Source organism: Conger conger, chromosome 15, assembly GCF_963514075.1.
Source record: "Conger conger chromosome 15, fConCon1.1, whole genome shotgun sequence".
NCBI lineage: Eukaryota > Metazoa > Chordata > Actinopteri > Anguilliformes > Congridae > Conger > Conger conger.
The window spans coordinates 35,515,023-35,535,856 of record NC_083774.1 but is presented as its reverse complement, the minus strand read 5'-3'; the positions used below and the strand labels follow the sequence as shown (position 1 = coordinate 35,535,856).

The 20,834-nt window shown below is 43.1% G+C and overlaps 1 protein-coding gene across 1 annotated transcript in view; it reads right to left on the bottom strand.

Moving 5' to 3' along the window:
* LOC133111785 (transmembrane protein 263-B-like) overlaps positions 1-20,834 on the bottom strand; it is a 106,161-nt gene that overhangs the window by 3,133 nt on the left and 82,194 nt on the right. The window lies entirely within an intron of this gene.

Below are 20,834 nucleotides of genomic sequence, written 5' to 3'. Positions count from 1 at the left end.
GCTTTTTCTTTGTTTGTTCTTTACACATTTGAGCTATGGTGCTTCAGTGCACCTTTTTTATTTTCCTACGCAAGCTTCTGGTCTGGCTAATTACACTAAGACCCACAACTTAGTGAAAGGCACACAAATAATGAAACAAGTTAGTGATGTGATATATACATTTCATTAAGTATAAGAAAAGCAACTTCCTGAAATACAGTAAAATAGGATGTCAACTTAACTCCACCAGTAGTCCACAGAAGATATTTTTACAGGAAGGCAGATTTATAAATGTTTCGCAAGCAGCCAGAATACTAAGTGGTCGGCCAGTTCTAATTCTGCTTTCTGCTCACTTTGAGTTCTTTCAAAGAATCCACTAGACGGTCAAAAGAAAACCTCAATTTGAAACTCTACTGGTCTTTTTTTGAATGAGGGTCTCATTCGGTTATCTTTCACTAGCTAGCACATTGACGTGAATGGTCCTGAGCTCAAAACCGAGGTCCTTGGTGTGGAGTATGCCTGGGTCCAAGTGGTTTTTGCATTTCATTCCAGCTTGCTATGCAGCCACTCATTCCATCTGTAGCCTTTTGAAATGTTGTACATTTCAAGCACTGAAGAACATATCTGGGCCATATTTAAAGAAAGGATCCAAATAACACGCAAGTAATCGGATTATAGGTGACTGACAGCGTGTAGCTGCGCAAAATACAGGGAATTGAAAAATGTCTCACATTCCCAAATTAGAAACACTTAAGAGCAGAAGCACACACTGGGATCCTGGAGAATGAATACCGGTTCACATACTGCTTGAGTTTTCTTTCTGCTGTCAGCATCTGCTGCCTTTCAAAGCAATCGCTCAAGTAACCAAAAATAATTTTGAGTGAGTCACCACCTTTAAGAGTTGAGTGAGATTCAATTTTTAGCCACTGGAAAAAAAAAAAAAAAAAGCATTACTAACACAGCAATATCAGTCCTAGAGAACCAAGCAGTGTGAACCATGCAGTCAGAATTTTAAACGGAGGGAGAGAGAGGGGGAGAGAGTGAAGGCAGAGAGAGAGAGAGAGAGAGAGAGAGAGAGAGAGAGAGAGAGAGAGAGAGAGAGAGAGAGAGAAGGCAGAGAGAGAGGGAGAGAGAGAAGGGAGAGGGAGAGAGAGAAGGCAGAGAGAAAGAAGGGAGAGGGAGAGAGAGACGGCAGAGGGAGAGGAAAAGGAAGAACGAGGAGGAGGAGGAGAACAAGAACATGAAGAATGGTGTAGCCCATACTCACTGGGCTGCATACAAATTAAACATTCGTCCGTATTTTATAAAGGAGTCCAGGAATCTAAGGGCTCCAAAGGGAATTCCACGAAAAGCCTGTCAACAGCATACTTCCGTGCAGCAGCGTCTGTCATACAGCCCTGACTTACGGTTAAATTTCATTTTGCTCACGCTTTGATGAATGAATCGGCCCGCTTGCCAAGCTAGCCTATTGACTTCCGAGTGTGAAGTAAATAATCCATTACAACCCAGCCCCACCCTTACCCTAATATTAGTGCCCTCGTTAACCAATGATAAACTGCTGCCCGTCACTGCCCTGCATAATTCGACACGCTCTCTCCCCCTCTCCTCGGTCCGGGAGTCCCGTTGCAGTGACAGCGCTGTGTATCTGCCTACCTCTTTTCTCTCCTGACGTCGTGATTCGATAAATATGAATTTGCTAATAGATAGGTGCTGGACTGAAGTGACTGATCCATTCTTGCGATGCAATTTCATTAATGACAATAGCGTTGAGGAGTTCAGGAACCTGAGCTGACATGCTACTAGCTAGCGTGCTGCAGAATCCCTAGCATTGGGCAGCTTTTCAGAACACAAAATGTGTTTTTGTTAAGTACACAAGTCAGGTACCAAATCCAACAAAATAACCTGAGTGAAGAATACAATGTTTTTCTTTTCTCTTTTCATTTTTCCTGAAGCACCGGGATTGATTTTGAAAAATTGTGTACCCTATGACAGCTGTGATGGAATATCTCAAAAAAGTTTAACTTTACGAAAAGAAGAATATACACTTTGAAAACTTCAGACTTTGTTTCTTGTTCACAGAGAACACGCACCGAATACATACGCAGCTTAACATATTTTCAAATAATATATATTTAATATAAATAAAATATTTTCATAATATAAATGTTTCAGGTGCAATGTACTTGTCACCAATACAAAGCTGTACTTTAACACCCTGTTCTACTGTAGTTTATATGTAATCTAATCTGTACATGATATTGCAGCCAAATCCCTGAAATCATAAAGAAAATAAACGCAAATTTGCACTGAAAGGTTCAGCACCTTTCACCGCAAATACTGTAATAGCCGGTGTGTTTCTTCATGTTCCATGGGTGGTTTTCCGCTACTTCAATTTAATGGGTAGTGACAGTGTTTTAATGAGCACAATGCATGCAGCAATAACAACTATGTAAAAGAAGCACTGTAAAACGAATGACCGACGCGTGAGTGAAATACTTAATGGAAATACAACCGCGAAGACGGTTCGCGGTGTCCCAGAAAATAGGCTACTCAGAATAATTAATACAGCGCTTATTTATGCAGGCGTGATAATCGTAAAAGCTGTGTTGATGTTGTACCGCAAGCTGACGCCGTATGTTTAAACTGTACTGGAGAATATCATCACGAGCAGGGGGAAGTGGCAGTGTGCCAACTCCCCGTCGTCTTCGGTCACGCAGCCGCAATGGCTTGGGAGCGGGAGCTGGTGTAAACTCACAGTGGAAGGAGGACTGGTGCCTCGCTGGAACCAGAGCTTGCGGCGACATTGCTTTAGCGACTTTATGGACGCGCGCCGCGGATCCGCATGTAGCTTAGGAAAGGCTACACAGAGCAGTTTATAATGTGCTCATTACAAGACGTTGAGACGTTGGGAACGTTGAGGAAGCGGCGCCTCATGGAGTGGCTTCAGGCCGAGGCAGTAAACTCAATAACTGAGTAAATCCTATAAACCCTCCTTGGCCTTAGCCAGTCCTCTGTCACTAAAGTGAAAAAAAAGACAAAATATTTAAACAAAAACCATAAACGAAGACAAAACATTATTTTTTTGTTTTGTGCTATAACAATAACATTTGCTATGATTTACCCCAAAAGTATACTGGTTTAATCATAAACAATACATTATTTAAATACTAAATTGATACTGCAGTGCAGTCCGTAAGTATGTTGGCAGTGGTACGATTTCTGTTCTTTTGGATCTGCACATTAGATATGAAATTTAACAATGGGTATGAGGTTAAAGTGCAGACTGTCACCTTTAATTTGAAGGTACAGTATTACATGGTAGATGGTAAATGGCTGGCATTTATATAGCGCCTTTATCCGAAGCACTGTACATTTTAGGGGACCAGGATTGGACAGTTGGCTTCAAAGCTGTATCAGGTGAACTCAATCACTTCCTTTGAGCAGGTAAGAAAGTTTTCTAGTTTAGATTCTAGGCCTTTGGAGTCTGTTAATGGCATTTGTCAGCATGAGGACCAGAGTTGGGCCCAATGACAGTCAAGGCTAATCAGAAAATGGTCAGAAGCCAACTGTCCAATTACTTTTAGTCACCTAACACGGAGAGCCTATGGGGGACTATGTATAGACAGGTCACCCAATATGGATGTAAAAACCCTGAAATTAAAGGTGACAGTCTGCACTTTAACCTCACACTGCTTCATTTCAACTCCAGTACAGAGCAAAAGATAGCAAAACAGATAAAAAACAGACTCTGTCTTCTCCAACTTATCCTCTATATATTATCTTACATTACATCATTACATTATATGTCATTTTTCTGACGCTTTTATCCAAAGCGACTTACAGTTGATTAGACTAAGCAGGAGACAATTCTCCCCAGGAGCAATGCAGGGTTAAGGACCTTGCTCAAGGACCCAACAGCTGTGCGGATCTTATTGTGGCTACACTGGGGATCGAACTACCAACCTTGGGGGTCCCAGTCATGTACCTTAACCTTAAGCTTAACCTAGCTATATATATTTAAACTATCCAATGCAGAAACAATTATTGTTATAACATTATTTATGACCATACAGCTATGCTTGTTAACATTCAATGTGAACTGAATTGCCCACTCTAAAGGTACTAGATCATTACAGACACACAAATCAGCAAATATCAGAGCATCTGCCCTTTCCAACCTCCCCTGTTGGATCAGTGGCCTGTAATCTATGTTCTCCCTATCAGTGACAGCAGGAGGACTTCTGGATTCCTCCCTGGTCCTGCCCACCACACACCGTGGGGCCACCAGGTAGAAAAAAAACATCTTTCCCGAAGAAGTGCACAATTATTTCCAGCAAGCAATAGATAGTGTAGAACTGGCCGTTGCAGACAAATGGATAAGCTGTTCACTTCCTTCATCAAACCCTCCCTAATTGCTTTGATGCCACTGAAACACCATAGACTGAACATAATTAAAATATGTTCTCAACTGTGAAAGCCCGTATTTTAATGTTTTACTTCTGGAAGGATTGCAACGGAACAGAAAAGTATGTGAATCTATAAGTACATTGTCCTTGTAAGACTTTGGTGCAGCATACTACTGCAGTGTTTGGTAGAAGCAGAAAACACATTTAGGTGCCATTTTGAGAGGTAGCTTTGCCTCACAGCACAGACCCAGATAACATGCCTGCTGCACTCCCATAGGATGACTGTTCTGGCACGTTTCAATAAAATTTGGCCCTCTGCCCAGTTCTAAAAAATGAAGAAAAGACAAAAATCTGTTGCATATCAGTAAATATTAATAATGTTAATATTACATGGAGCTCATCTGAACTGAAAGAAATAAGGTGGGATTCCAAATCTTTATTTATCAGGTACATCAGTGCACATTAATCAACATGAACATCAGTTTCCACATCAATGTAAATGTGCCAGTGCAAATGTGCAAATGTGTAAATGTGTTTAATCTGTCCTCCCTATCCTGCATGTCTTTGGACTGTGGGAGAAAACCGGAGTACCGGGAGGAAACCCACGCAGACATGGGGAGAACGTGCAAACCCACGTGATCGAACCCAGAACCTCCTTGCTGTGAGGCGGCAGTGCTACCCACCACGCTGCCCTAAGTGAATATGAAGAAGAGACTGAAATTAGGTTTCATTACTTAATAACAAATTAATAAATAAGTCAAATGATCTTAAAATGTATATGTAGACACACGGCAATGACTCTAGATTCAATGCTGTATACCATTATATACAAAAAAAGTCACTGGCAAGTAAAGATTAGAACACACAAAGTAGGGCAGCAAATAAAAGCAAATATTTTAAAAAGAATACAGCATTAAATGTACACCAAAGCATAGCCAATTACTGTAAGTTATTTCATGCCAGCGATATAAGGATAACATTTCAAACTCTTATCTTCTGTTGTAATAAAAATGGGAGCAAAACCAGCAAATATTGTAACTGTGATTTATATTCCCACAACAAACATAACTGCAGTGCACTCCTTTGAGCTAAGAAAAACTGAGATAAGGCTGCCATCAACACGCAGGCAGTGTGCCAACCACATCTGAATCTTTTTAACCTGATCTGAACTCAGAAACTATGAGTGCAGATCTATCATAAATGTGGTTACTGAATCCTGTTTTAGTTAAAAAGGGAGCCAGTAAGCACAATTAATTACAGATCTCCAGATCTGTAGATCTCCAGGAACAGGATTGGGAAGCCCTGCTCTACTCCATTCAGTGAGCACTTTATTAAGTATTAATTAGACTTATTTTTTTTAGACTGCTGTAGCCTATCCACTTAGAGTTATGATGCATTGTCATGTGTGGTTATTAGTGTTACTGTCACGTTCCTGTCAGCTTTGATCAGTCTGGTCATTCTCCTCTGAAATCTCTCATTAACAAGGCATTTATGTCTGGAAAACTGCTGCTCACTGGATGTTTTTGTTTGCTTTTGAACCATTCTTTGCAAACTCTAGAGACTAGTGTGTGTGAAAATATCAGGAGATCAGCAGTTTTTTTGAGATACTCAAACCACCCTGTCTGCCACCAACAATCATTCCACGGTCATGCATAAATAGGTGTAATAAAGTAAAAAATAAAGTGCTTGGTGAGTGTATATTCTCTCTGAGCATATTCAGAATGCCCTGAGAAGATTACAGTACATTCATTTAGAAGATCTACCCTCATGTAGGTTTTCACTCTATCCATAGCACACCTCATTCAACAGCTAAAGACCTGCACTGAGCTGCTAATTAGTCGAGTTGGGTCTGCCAAATTAGGGTTGAAATGAAAGCTGACAGGCTAGTAGATCGCCAGGAAGAGGGTTGTTTACCACTGATTTAGCAGACACTCATATCCAGAATGAATTGGAATGCAGAAGAATATAATTGCCTTCACCTGATTCATATGAGCAATAGTACAAGGCCAAGGGCCACAAGGGATTATTACGCAACATATAGCAAATGAACTATTCTAACAAAGAATCGAAATACAAAACCTCAACACATACAGTCTACAATGATAACAAGCCTTAAAAACAAGGTGAAATCAAAAGTCACTCTTTCCTCAATTTAGTCAATTCTGCATAACCATACGAACACGTCTTAAAGTATATATTCCAATAAAATTATTGGAATAGTTTGTGTTTTCACCAAAGTTTTTTTTCCCATCCACTTCCTGGAAAACAAGATTTTATGAGATTTGACATCATTGGGCACAAGTGTGTATGTCATTTTGCACCAGTGTGTATGTCAATGTGCACCAGTGTGTATGTCATTATACACCTGTGTGTATTTAGAGCAAATGTGTCTACGTTTTCCGTTCCCCTCCTATCAATATCCTTTCACACAATGGCCTGTATTCTTCCCCCCCAGAGCCATAGGCTACAGGCCTGCTTCTCCCTCCTCATTTGACCTCAGTCAAATCTACTCCCTGTCCTCCAGAAATTCCCTCTGAAAGAGCCATTTCACTTGCAGTGTCGTCATATCATTGACGCTAAAATGTAAACTAGTTAAACTAGTTGCTTACCAGTAACAGTAGTTTGCAAAGTGTATGCAAATATTGGCAACTAACAGTCATGCTAACAGTGCACCAGAGTCCCAATGCATGCACACAATCTCATGATTATTAAGTAACCACTGATTATGCAAATCTGTAAGCACAAACACGAAACAGGATCACAGAAATCCACGCGCTGTAAAGATAATAAAACACTGTCTGACAAACAACTTTGTTGGAAGCCACTTCCTTGCCGTAGGGCCTGGTGTGATTATCCCAATGCAGTTTATTTTTCAGACAGCAGTCATGGCTTCGTGTGGTTTCATTACATTATTAATATCTCGGAAAGGGCAAAGAAAGACTCTAACCAACGCGCAACGATTTGGTCTCTCGTCTGGTGATTCATGTAAAAAGCCATAAACTGTGACTGTGATTACTATGTCATAGTCATGTGGAAAACGTAACAATGTAATAAATAATAGGGTGAGTTTATGTAGTATATACTGTATATATATGACAGCTTATTTAAGATCGGTGTATTACAGTGTTGCACAAAATATGTAAACATAACACATAACAGAAAACACATCCATGGAAGTGAAAATTTTTTTTTACTGTATATTCAACAAAATATAGAATTTTGCCTTATATTCAGATGAAATGAGCTGACTTACAAATTCTACAAAAATTGTGAATACAAATGGTAAATTCATAAAAACAAATGCTTTCAATTAATTTGGGCCCAAAAGTAAGAGCTGGCAGTCCATCCACAGGGGAGACCATTCTCCCTGACCTGCAGAGAAAAGGGCTCTGGCAGCAGCCCTGTCGGCTCTCTCTGCGGCTCTCTCTGCGGCCTGCCGAAGACCTTAGCTCGGTTGCCATTCGGTCAGGCTCCCCTACTTTAAGTGAACTGGGAAACTACCCTCCAGCTGCCGAATTCTCATGCTGTCACATGCGTGTAGACGGGCCATAAGTGTTCTTCAGCAGGGGCGGAGTAGAATGCTGGACCAGTAGTGCTGCTCAGTGGCTGTGATTCAAAAGGATCTCACATTTTGGTTACAAAGTAGTGGCTGGGGAACCAGTTGGCTTAATGGTACAATCGGTAATTTCGGACTTCAAACACCCTCAAACCACAACACTGTTTATCCCACCCCTTCTCGGTGAACATGCTGAATTATATGCTGACTATAAGCACAGGCAGAGGGTCAGTCAACATGTCAGTGAGCCTTTTTCAATATAAATAGCAATTGGTCTTGTAACAATGTTTTAACACAAAACTCTTACCTATTGTACCTTTAATTTTAATCAACAACAAAATGCAACCGCCAATCTTTCAAGTCACTTGACTTGTAATCTGAGTGATTATTGCACAAAACAATGTGTGCCACAAAATTAGGCTTTATAAAATGCACAAAACAGGCAAAGAGGGCAGGCCACAAGCACAAGCGCTGATGGTCCTCTTAAGATTTTGTATGGTGGAATGATGAAATCCCCTCCTCATTGTAGTCAACAATCTCATAGAATATGGATGAGCACTTAGTATGGTCATCCTTGTTATACACAAAATACTGTTGTAAAATTATTTAATGGGAGGAAAGTGTTATTTGAGCAGAATCACTATTCAATATAATATTTTCAACCTGTTTGAGAACTAAATTGTAGTTTAACCTTAGAAACACCTAACAGGGTTTTTTTTTTACCCAGGGCGCGAGACCAGGGACTGTGAGTAAAACCAGATTGCGTGTCATTTTCAGTCGTAGATGTTTACTTGTTCGATTGGGCAACTAGTAGGAGAAAACAGGCCGATATCTCTGCTCGCTCATCCCTGCGGATCACAATGTTCAGACACAGGAGCGCTGGCTGCTTATTGGACTGAGGCGGACCTGCCACACATGATCAGACCTGACACACAGTTTCCCCTGTGCAGAATTTGTCCATTATTCTCTGCCGTTCCGTTTCCAACCAAGCATAGTCTTATTGCTAGATTCACTACTCTGCATCGTGTACATTTTATGGTACGATATTGTTTTCAATTTCAAACGCTGTCAAGAGTTTTACACACCTATCCACAGGAAGTGTGTTGGAAGTATTTGGTCCTATTTTAATCATATAGTTATATACCGTACATTAGAAGTTGTGTTAATGAGAAGACACGCTGCATTTTTTAAACCTGCTCTGATAGTGCATCATAATCTGCATCATTTTGAATCACTGTGTAAACTTTACGTGGTATCATGGTTCTCATGGTACCATACTATGAACTGACAAGTATTTTTCCCCTCACATTCTTCCTGGTATGCGCTGCGTGCTGCCAATCTCCACGAAATTCAGAGGAAGCAGCACTTGACATTTTGAATTACAGCTTTGTTCTACACACTGCTATTTCGTGCCCAAAGGGCTGACACGGGAGCGCAATCCATTTCGATTTTAAAATAAGTTTGGTTTCGTCAAGTCATGATGGCACGACTTCTTTTATTAATTTTAATTTATTTCCCTGAAGACTGTATTTTCACATTTTCCTGGGCATTGTCCTGAAGTGACCTGGAAATACAGCAGCAGAGGTATTGGCGCTCCACCGTTTTAAGTATACTTGAATGACATCATCATTTCAAACGGTAAATTGTTCGGGGTTTAAATCAACTCTGACAAAGTACATGTAGTCCCTGCAGGCTGAAATAAATCCTGTTAGAGTTAAATGAACCAAGACAGTTTTTGTCACTGAGAATTTCACAGCATTGAGATTTTTTAGTATTTTCTTTCCTTCATTCACAATCGACTATTTTAAACTACTTCAAAGTAGTTCCAACCGATACTCCGCACATTGTTGGAAAATTGCACCGAGTCTGAAACCGTACCGTATTAACTGGGCCATTTGGCTGGATGAAAAGAGGCGCTTCGTGGCACGGTATAAATCAGCTACTCCTGGGGATCGGAGGGAAAGGGAGGGCCGGGGCAGGAAATAAGAGAAGCCGGGGGGGAAATAAAGACTCCTACAAACGGCCTCCGCCTCAGCCGCTAAAACTGAACCCCCCCGGAGAGCACGGCGTGCCGCTTCGCCGGGGGAGACGCCACCGGGGTGCTAATTTCAAAGGCAAACACGCCATCGTTACTGGAGAGGGAGAGACACCCCCGGGCCCGATATTCGCGCGGCCGCGTATGGTCTGGGCTGCGGAGCGGAGGCAGTAAAGGGAACGGGATGGCAGGCCGTGGGGGAACGTTGGGGAGACGGGGCGTAATGTGTGCCAGTGAGGTGGGAGCGAGGCCTCCATTTGCAATCTCGGGATAACGAGCCTGCGGTCAAATGAGATTTAATTTGCGACTTTGCGGGTCGCCCACTTCTAGCTCCGCGCAACGCTGCTTCTCTTTCATCACGCCGATTCGTGATGCCCTCAAACTCGCTCTCTCTCTTTACAAACAAACACCCTCGTGCTACGGAAATAGAATACGCCGCCTAATTCGGCAACGCAAATTCATTTCCGATACAAATCTATGGCACGTTCGCGTGAAATCTGAAGAATGCATAATTCAGTTTTTAATAAGGCCTTTCATGTCAGCCCCGACCATCCTTTCTGTAAACACGATTATTATTTCCTTTGCGGAGGTCTTTATGTTGGGTATGTCAATTACTTTTCAAGGTCCTGGACAACGCGGCGTCTTAATCTGGTCCTGAGCAATATTGACGTACGACGAAGCACTGGTAAATTATTGACTTCTTGTTTTTATGTCTTTTCGCTACTTCACAAGGTCTCGGATGTGCCGTGATTGTGGTGGTGTTCTGTTACAGTCTGTGCAGTGGCCACACAGTCTGGGGGCTCTGAACGACTCACAATGAAATATATATTCCCTTTCACAGCTGTGTCTCTTGTCCAGATGGTCAGGGTCTTGTAAAAGACAGAACTGTTTCCTTTCAATCACCCTTACACCTGCCACACCAGAAGAGTAGAAAAAGCATCTTACAACGGATGGCGTAATAAATCCGCCAATTTAGGGCAGGTCGGACACAAAGTTAAGAGTGTCTGTGGGCATGTCAGATGGAGGTGTGCCATGCTGTAAGATCCAGCTAAACCAGCTTGACCAGCTTGAAAATCTAGCTGACCGGTCACAAGTTGGTCTAGCAAGGTATAACCTGGGCAACCAGCTAGTACTGGCAGTTTGTCTGAGCTAGTAGCTGGTTGACCAGCGGTTTCAAAACATAGCTTGAGCTGGTCAAACCGTGTCATGCTGGGACCTGGTCTGAACTGGTTAACCAGTTAAACCATGTTGAGCTGGGAGCTGGTCTGAACAGGTCAACCAGTTACCAGCTGTTTCAAAACCTACAGTAGCTTGCTGTAGGTGCACACACATAGAAGGGAAAAGTATCAACAGATTCACAGTAAAATATTTGGTGCAAATGTTGTAACTATCACACTGTATTATCTGCAGACAAAGTACTAACCTCAAAAACAGTTTTTAGGGTGGAAAAGACTGAGTAAGAAACAGCATTACGCATTTGCGGTTGTTTTTCATTACGAGGACAGTAGACTACACAGCATCTTATTGGGTTTGTTTTCCTGTATTGATCCGCACCGCAGTGAATGCAGGACTCGAAGCGTGCCGGGGGAAGGTAATGGATGTGAGGGTATCGAAATTGCAGGAGCCTATTTCTCAGCACGCTTCCACACTGTTCAATCATTCCCAAGACAAATCAGCAATATCAACAAGTAGTGAAGTTCATCTTTTGGTGTATTTATTGGGATTTCCAACGATACAGAAAGTCAAACAACAACAACAACAACAACAAAGACAGAAAAGCAGACCTTCCTATACCCGATACGAAATCATTTAATTAAATAATCCCTGATGGAAAAAAACAGCTCACGCTATATGTTTTGAAACAGCTGGGAGCTGGTTGACTTGTAATAGAAAGCAATGGAGTTCTAGAACACAGTCGTGAAACGACATTCTAGAAAAACCTGCTCTTGAAATGGTTCCGCCCCCTGATCACCTGTGACATCACAGAGTCTCTTTATAGCAGAGCTATGCCTCTCCATCTATCACTCAGGCCCTGTGTATCTCTCTGACAGCAGATAGCTCCTCCATCCGCCAGGACCCACAACAACACACATTAACGGTCCTTTGAGTACAGCTGCTCTGCCCGGTTGTAAAGACCGCAGGTGCAAATAAGGCTGGGGGGTGTGGGTGGGGGGTGGGGGGAGGGGGTCATGGGGCTTGCAGAGGTAGGCTGTGCACATGACGAAGATGACTACAGAATCTATGTTCCATACATGCCATTCACCGCAGTCATGGTAGACACTGTGCTAGTTACAATTAAACTCACTTCAGTGATACTTGGGGGGGTGATGGGGGTCCCCCTCAATGGACAATTGAAGGGCTTTTGTGGATCACCCACAGGCAACGGACATAGAAACAGTAAGAAAAACAGTGGCCACACAGACATGGTTGAATATAATTTTGAGGATAAAACATGCATTTGCAGTTGTGTTGGAACAGTAAAAAAAAAAAAAAAAGTGTTAACCCTTTGAAGAATACTTTTTTTGTTCTTGAACTGCTGTGCTCTCAGTTACCATAGTGACTGTTACATCAGCATTAGAATGTTCAGTGAAGAACATTCTAATGACATATTTGTGACCTCACACCTTTTAAAGCGTGTTTGAGTCTACATTGCAATAAGTGGTGGGTTAGAGGAAATATGTTTTCACATGGGCTCAGAACGACTACTGCAGCAAATACACTGTTGTTTGTACTCCTCAAGGTGAATGACAAGTTTCATTAAGAATGCTTCCTTTGAAATTTAAAACATACCCACGGACCACTCACCCACAGTTTCTTTGTACCTTTCTTTTTATTCAATACCAATGTTTTACTGTTAAACTATACATTTGCAGGGCATAATAGGCAATTGTTAGAACCATTGTCAATACTGTGGATTTCTCTTTTGTAACTCAACAGGAAGGTCAGAGAACATTGATAATTAGATTTAAAGTTACCAACATTTATCTTTGAAATATAACCTTCCAGCATTTGTGCTAAATTCAATCAACGTGTCCTTAAGACTGACTTTGGAAGAAAAAAAAAAAATTACTAACTACATTTGTGAAGATAAATACTTTTTTGTGAAGAAAAACATTTTAACATTGAATTATTAGCAATTGTGATTTAAGGGACAAAGATGGGTTGAATCCAAGTTGAAGGGTGCCTTACATATTGTTGGGATGTGGACCTATTTTTCAACGGAATAAGCCTGAAGCCACTTTGCATGTTGGGAGCTGTACAGAATTTTGAACATCTCACTGACGATTTAGGCTTTTACAAATGCATTAAAACAAGTTGAACATCGGAAAATATTATCTTTGTTCTACAAAATAAATCTTTGTCCTACACATTCTAATGGTTCTAGAATTCTAATGATTAGAATTTTAATGACAATGATACTTACATTCTAGTCTATATAAAGGGTCACAGAACCAGATAATATTTCATGAAGATACATTTTTATATTTTGCTTTTACTCAATGGAAGGTAACAGGGGGGCCAAGTCCTCTTCTTATAGTTAATCCACTAGACGACTCACCTCCTGAAATGGATATATTGCCCAAGAAATACTGAAATGTATACATTATCAATATATTGAAGCCCTCCACAGTAAGGTCATTATTAGAAATCATTGCTGCTCTTGTTGCTGTGAAATGGTTGTGGTTGCTGTATATTGATCACAAAAAACTATGTTTTAAGTGAAATGTTTGCATTTGCAGAAAGCCTCAAAAGACAGGAAATTAAACTGATCAGCCCTAATAGTAACATCAGTCTGCTTTCCATCTAGGTATCAGCACAGATCTCTGACAACATGCTACTGCCCTGTATAATGTCTACTGTATGTCAAAAATGATGTGTTCATGATTCAAACCTAAATAATTCATAATCTTACAGCAGTGCACTGTATAGTGTACTGGCATTGAGCTTGGTTTAGACATGAGTGAGATACTGAGGTTCAAATGTAGCTATTTTCAATGGAAGAGCTGACCATCACACATAGTGAGGGGATATCATTGTATTTTCCAAAAAATAATCCCTACTGTATATCTGCAATGCATTGGAATACTGCATTTCTGCAAGGACTGAGTGATCTCAGATATTCACTGACATCAGTTTGATTTACACGTAGGCCTACATTCACAAAGCACTCTGGGTATGTGTACGTATCTAAGTGCAGGCTTCCCTTGTCCACATAAAGCTACTTACAGTGCAGAGGCGGAAGAATAGTATCGCCTCAATGCTTAACTAGCTGACAGTACGTCCATTCCCATTCACTCATCTCTCCTCACACTGGCATAAACAAAAACACCAATTTGTGAATAAGTGATACCTCCAAAAATAGTACATAAAGTATTATTACTATGCTATATTCCTCCTTGTCGTTCTACCACAGGTTCCTCTCCTCAGCCCAGGCCTGAACAGTACATGTTCTCCCTCAGCAGTAATTACCAAAGTCTCCAGCAGACCACGTTAGAACTGGGCTGACGACCCTCACTGGCTGCAGCACCGTCTGAACAGCACAATTAAAAACTCGCTGGGAGCATCTTGGGCCAGAACGGTAGCAATTATCCTTTTTAACTTGATAGCAAAGCAAAATCTGCCATCCCTCCCCCCTTTTCTTTTTTTCCTAAATGCCTCATGCTCTCCCAGAAAAGTAACCGTTTATCTACACGGGAGGAACCCCCAACCCTGGTCCCGGAGAGCCGCAGGGTCTGCTGGTTCCCATCGGTGCACTTATTTGACTGATTAAAGCAGCTTCTAGTTCCCTGAGATAAGCCAAATGGCTCAATGACTAACTGGGTTTATAATAAGAAACCAGCTACTGCTGTTGCCTTCCGGGAGCAGGCAGGTGGATCCCTGCTGCTTTTGAAAAAAAGAGTACTGGATTCTTTTCCTGCTTCTAACCTGGATCGCTCTCTCTTGGATTGACCAAGTTGTTTCTTATTACTACATACTACTTATTTCCATGACTAAAATCTCATGTAATTAATATTCTGGTAACACTTTACTTGAACCCCTCTCTGACATAGCTGACATAACACTGTCACAAGATGGCATAACAGATGATGTCAGTTGATAGCAAAATATATAAAACTGTCATACTTTTATCGGTAAATGCCATGACAGATGTCACAGTCATAAAATACCAATAAAAGTATGAGTGTTTTGTCAGTTGACTCAACCAGAAGTCATTGGTTATGACAACTGTTATGTTATGTGTATGAGTTATGTCAGCTTTATGGCGAGGGGTTCAAGTAAAGTGCTACCAATATACTTTACATATTTTCTTTAATTCTCTTACCACTGAATGTTGTTGTTGTAGATACAAGGGGCTTCTGAGTTACAGGCACCATGCCTCTGTGTTCTTTGACAATGACATTTTATCTGAGCGGATCTCAGACATCACAGACTATTTACATTGTGGTCAGATCATGAACTGTCCCACGGTCTGCATGACTGATGTGCCCATTGGTCAAATACAGCCACATGGGTTTTCTTGAGTGACAAGGACTGCTCAATAAGACCACAGTACAAAAGCCACCGGGCACTTTGGATCTTAGCGAGAGAACCTGCCTCTTCAATCAAAATAAGCACCACTTCAATCAAAATAAGTACCTCAATAAAAAAGAAAGGACAGAAATTACTCTTATTTCCCACTCTTTGTGTTTACATTCAAATTCCGGAAGTAGGCAATCAATTGCCACTCTGAACGAGAGCCAAGTAAGTGTGAAGTAGATCCAGTGCTAAAAATACGAGGCAAAGATGCATATTAAGAACCAGACCTGCGTCAAATACATCATTGTTTTGGATTCAAATACATTTCTACACCTTAATGAGCTTATCTGGTGTCTTGAAACCTATGGAATACTCTGGAAAAGAATGTAGTACAAGCCATACCTGGCTAAAATACTTAATTTTTTGGATTCAAATACTTTTCTAAGCTTTACTGAGCTTGTCTGGTGTATTGGAAGCTATGAAAACCTCTCAGAAAGTTCAGACCCAGCCTTCTGGTCCTTCTTGGCTCAAATGCACCAGGCAAGATCAGTCAAGCACAGAAAAGTATTTGAATCCAAAACAATTATGTACCTGACCCAGGTCTGGTAGCAACAGATACAAACAACAGTAGGCTCCTTGCAGGAATATATAAACTGCATGTGTCAGTTGGATTAGGAAGGGCAGTTCGCATTTTTTTTAAAAGGAAAAATCGCGGGGAGGGGAAAGCGAGCGGCTTCCACAAACACCAAGCCGCCCCCGGACCGCGTGCAAACCGCTGACACGGCCCCAGCGGGTGGCCAATAGCACGGCACTTTAAACACGACGCTGCTCGCATAACAGGGTCAGTGGTGGGTAGTCTACACATTTCAGAGGCGAGCCAAATACAGCCCAGATAAAAGGAGGATAAGTGAACGGTCTGCGCGCTCTTCGCTAACGGCGTTAGCGCGTGAACCCGCGGTCTCGGGAACACAAGGGAGGCCGGTCTCGCTTCCAGCGGAGAGGCGAGCAGCCAACCTGCCCACATTGGTTTTTTTCTGCATTTTATTTTATGTTTCTGAAATGATTCATGGTTTGCCATTGCCAGCCTTCCCAAAACTAAAGCAAGGGAGAGTGAGAAAGATGGCAGAGAAAAGCTAAAAATGATTGCTGCGCTGTGTGTAATTTTACCAAGGCTATCAGCGTCCTGCTTTCTCCCCATACATCAAAATAAAAAACATGAAGTGGATTATTTTCTGGCCGGCTGAGGCGACATTCATCAATGGCTCAGTTATTCCTCCACAAGAGGGATGGTGGGGGTGCGGGTGGCATTTGGAGAGGGGGGGGGTGTGGGGTGAAGGGAGGTTGCACTGCTGAGAGAAGAGGCTCCTCACAGCCTTCCCTGAGAGAGTGTAATTGCTGAGCAGAGATTAAGGGAGTAGGCCTAGCTTGTTAGTGAACCCTAACACCTGTTAATTGTGGGGGGGTTGCTGAGATATTGGCAGACCTGACAGCCTGTCTCCTTATGTGTATTGCTTACAGGTGGGTGGAGACTAATGCTGTGCTCACGTGCACCACGGTCGACGGCAAACCGGATGTCATTATAGTGGACGACTGCACAACAGTGGGGCGGCCTGTATCAAGTGGGGCGGCCTGTAGCATAGTGGTTAAGGTAAATGACCGGGACACACAAGGTTGATGGTTCTAATCCTGGTGTAGCCACAATAAGATCCGCACAGCCGTTGGGCTCTTGAGCAAGGCCCCTAACCCTGCACTGCTCCAGGGGAGGATTGTCTCCTGCTTAGTCTAATCAACTGTACATCGCTCTGGATAAGAGCATCTGCTGAATGCCAATAATGTAATGTAATGTAACACTAAAATTTGATGAGGATCCAGACCTTTTTTCTCGGACCATCCCAAAAGTGCTGATCTGCTGTCTGCCGTGATCCATGGGAACGGAGCGTGGGTGGGAGGGCACACCCAGTGCGCCGCAGGATGCTCCGACCAACAGGCAAAAATAAAGGAGTGCTGCAGTTAACACCCATCCCCTGCCAGCTGTGCAGTACCGCCCGTCTGTCGAGAGTTACACATGCATTGGAATCTTTGTGCCTCCATTTTGATGTATCCCAGGGCCAAATCGATAATTCAGAGACCTATTGATGAGCTCTCACTGCCCAGGAACATTTTCCCACGGTCCTCCCTCAGCACCTACCCTATCAGCCATGCATGCCCGGCAGGTCCTAGCGCCACTACAACTACAACTGCCGGCGGAGAAACACACACACACACCACACACATACTCCACACACACACACTCACACACACACACTCACATACACCACACACACAATATCTCACACACTCACACACACACACCACACACACTCACACACACACCACACACACACACACTCTCACACACTCTCTCACACATACTCACACAGACACTCACTCACTCACTCACTCACACACACACACTCACATACACACACACACCACACACACAATCCACACACACAGACACCACACACACTCACATACACACACACACACACACACTCACACACCACACACACTCACACACTCACTCTCACACACACACACACACACACACTCTCTCACACACTCACTCACACACACTCACACAGACACTCACTCACTCACACACACTCACATACACACACACACACCACACACACACAAACCACACACACACCACACACACTCACATACACACACACACACTCACACACCACACACACTCACACGCATTCACTCCACACACACCACACACACACACACTCTCACACACTCTCTCACACATACTCACACAGACACTCACTCACTCACTCACACACACACACTCACATACACACACACACCACACACACAATCCACACACACAGACACCACACACACTCACATACACACACACACACACACTCACACACCACACACACTCACACACACACACACTCACTCTCACACACACACTCTCTCACACACTCACTCACACACACTCACACAGACACTCACTCACTCACACACACACACACACCACACACACACTCCACACACACAAACCACACACACACCACACACACTCACATACACACACACACACTCACACACCACACACACTCACACGCACTCACTCCACACACACACAAACTTGTTTTTGCTACCCGGTGAGGACACATGATTTTTTCTAATCCAGTGGGGACACCACTCACTCTCTCACACACACACACACACACACTCACACACACTCACTCTCTCTCACACACACACACACACACACACACACTCACACTCACAGGAAATCATTATTGCCATTAGTGCCTCCTGGCTGCACAGGACGGCCGGTGAGCCCGCCCCGGCCCTGATGCGAGGCGGAAAACGAAAACTCGGATGACCCCGAGTTCAGCCCCCCCGGAGAAGCGGGCTTCCCCCCCGCCCCGGGATCCGCAGTCAGGCCTCGTTAGCTCCGAACGCCTTTCTGCGAGAGAGGGGACGACCTCGGCAGCTGCCGGCTGGAAAGAAATCCCCAGCACTCGTCCCACCACAGGCAGGCCACCGTGTGTTTCGGCAAACGTCCGTCCTGTTAGCGCAGCGGCTGGAAAACAGCCCCCCTCTGAATGAAGGAAGAAAACCGCGTAAATAACACGCAGGGTAAATATTTACGGCTGCATAATCAAGCCTGTTTAGCACGGCTCTGAAAAATGGAGCTCAAATACTAGCGCTCCTTTCGGAAAAACCAGGCGGGGAAGCTGCGAGGGGCCTTGTTTCCAAGGCGATGGGCGCACATGTAGTCCACACTGTGCACTTCAGCCAGGTGAGTTTCAATCAACAATTGAAGGGGAGGCTTAATACCAGAATTGGATTGAAGCCAGGTAATTCCAGCGTGAACAAACTTCCATGCTCAGCTAGGTAGAGACGTTGCCTGTTCAAATGAAACACTCCATAAAACTGCCGTTTGAAACAAACGGGCAGGAAAATAAAAAGGAAGTTCTGCATTTAGGATAGGCCTGCTCAACTCTTTTTTGGAATTCGGAAATGCCGAATTACCCCCTGTCATTCCCTGGCGAGACTGAGACAACTGTTGTCTCGCTAATGTAGACCTCAAGCCATAGCCAGCAATGATGCATTACATTACATTAATGGCATTTGGCAGACACTCTTATCCAGAGCAACATACAGTTGATTAGACTAAGAAGGAGCAATGCAGGGTTAAGGGCCTTGCTCAAGGGTCCAATGGCTGTGCGGATCGTATTGTGGCTACACCGGGATTAGAACCACCGACCTTGTGTGTCCCTTGTGTTTACATTAACCACTATGCTGCAGGCTGCCCCGATGCAACCAGGAACTCGATCACGCTTTACTTTACAGTATTACATTAGTTATATAGCTGATGCTTTTATCCAAAGTGACTTACAGTTCATTAGACTAAGCAGGGGCCAATGTGGGGTCAAGGCCTTACCGCTACTTACTATGGCTACGCTGGGGCTTGAACCACCAACCTTCCTGGTCCCAGTCAAGCACCTTAGCCACTAGTCTATAGGCTGCCTCAGTCAAGCACCTTAGCCACTAATCTACAGACTGCCCCAGTCAAGCACCTTAGCCACTAGTCTACAGACTGCCCCAGTCAAGCACCTTAGCCACTAGTCTACAGGCTGCCCCAGTCAAGCACCTTAGCCACTAGTCTACAGGCTGCCCCAGTCAAGCACCTTAGCCACTAGTCTACAGGCTGCCCCAGTCAAGCACCTTAGCCACTAGTCTACAGGCTGCCCCACAGCCCCTTTGCTGAGAACGAGCATCTTTACAGCCGGAACCTCCTGGAAGCCTGCGGGGAACGAGCAGATTTTCTAAAAATGCTAATTCCAGGAACATTAGGAAACAGAAGATTCATGCACTGTGCATTTGTATGGCTTAAAACGATACTCAGGTTTGTTAGTCAAGGCATTTCAAAAAGCATTTGAAATGAGAATACTGTATGAATAACATAAAAACTGAATAACATGTTCTTTTTTCATCAGGATTTTTAATGCTGAACAAATCAATGCTATTACAATAAATCTTTTATTTGAAACATTCTGCTCCATAATGCTTTTTTAATGACTAAATGAGGAGGATGTCGCAAGTAAGTCTGGATCTGATGTGCCTGGAATGTTCAGTGGCTTTTGATAGGAGATGTTTAAAGCAATATTTTCTAAATCATGATTTTATCTCACAATCAGATGGGAATCGATCCAGAATCTGCCTCAACATTGTGGAAAATGCATTGTGTCAGTTAGATTAATACATACAGATTGCAAAACTGACAGCACATCCCAAATTGGAGAAGCCCAGCTGTCATTTGAAGGCA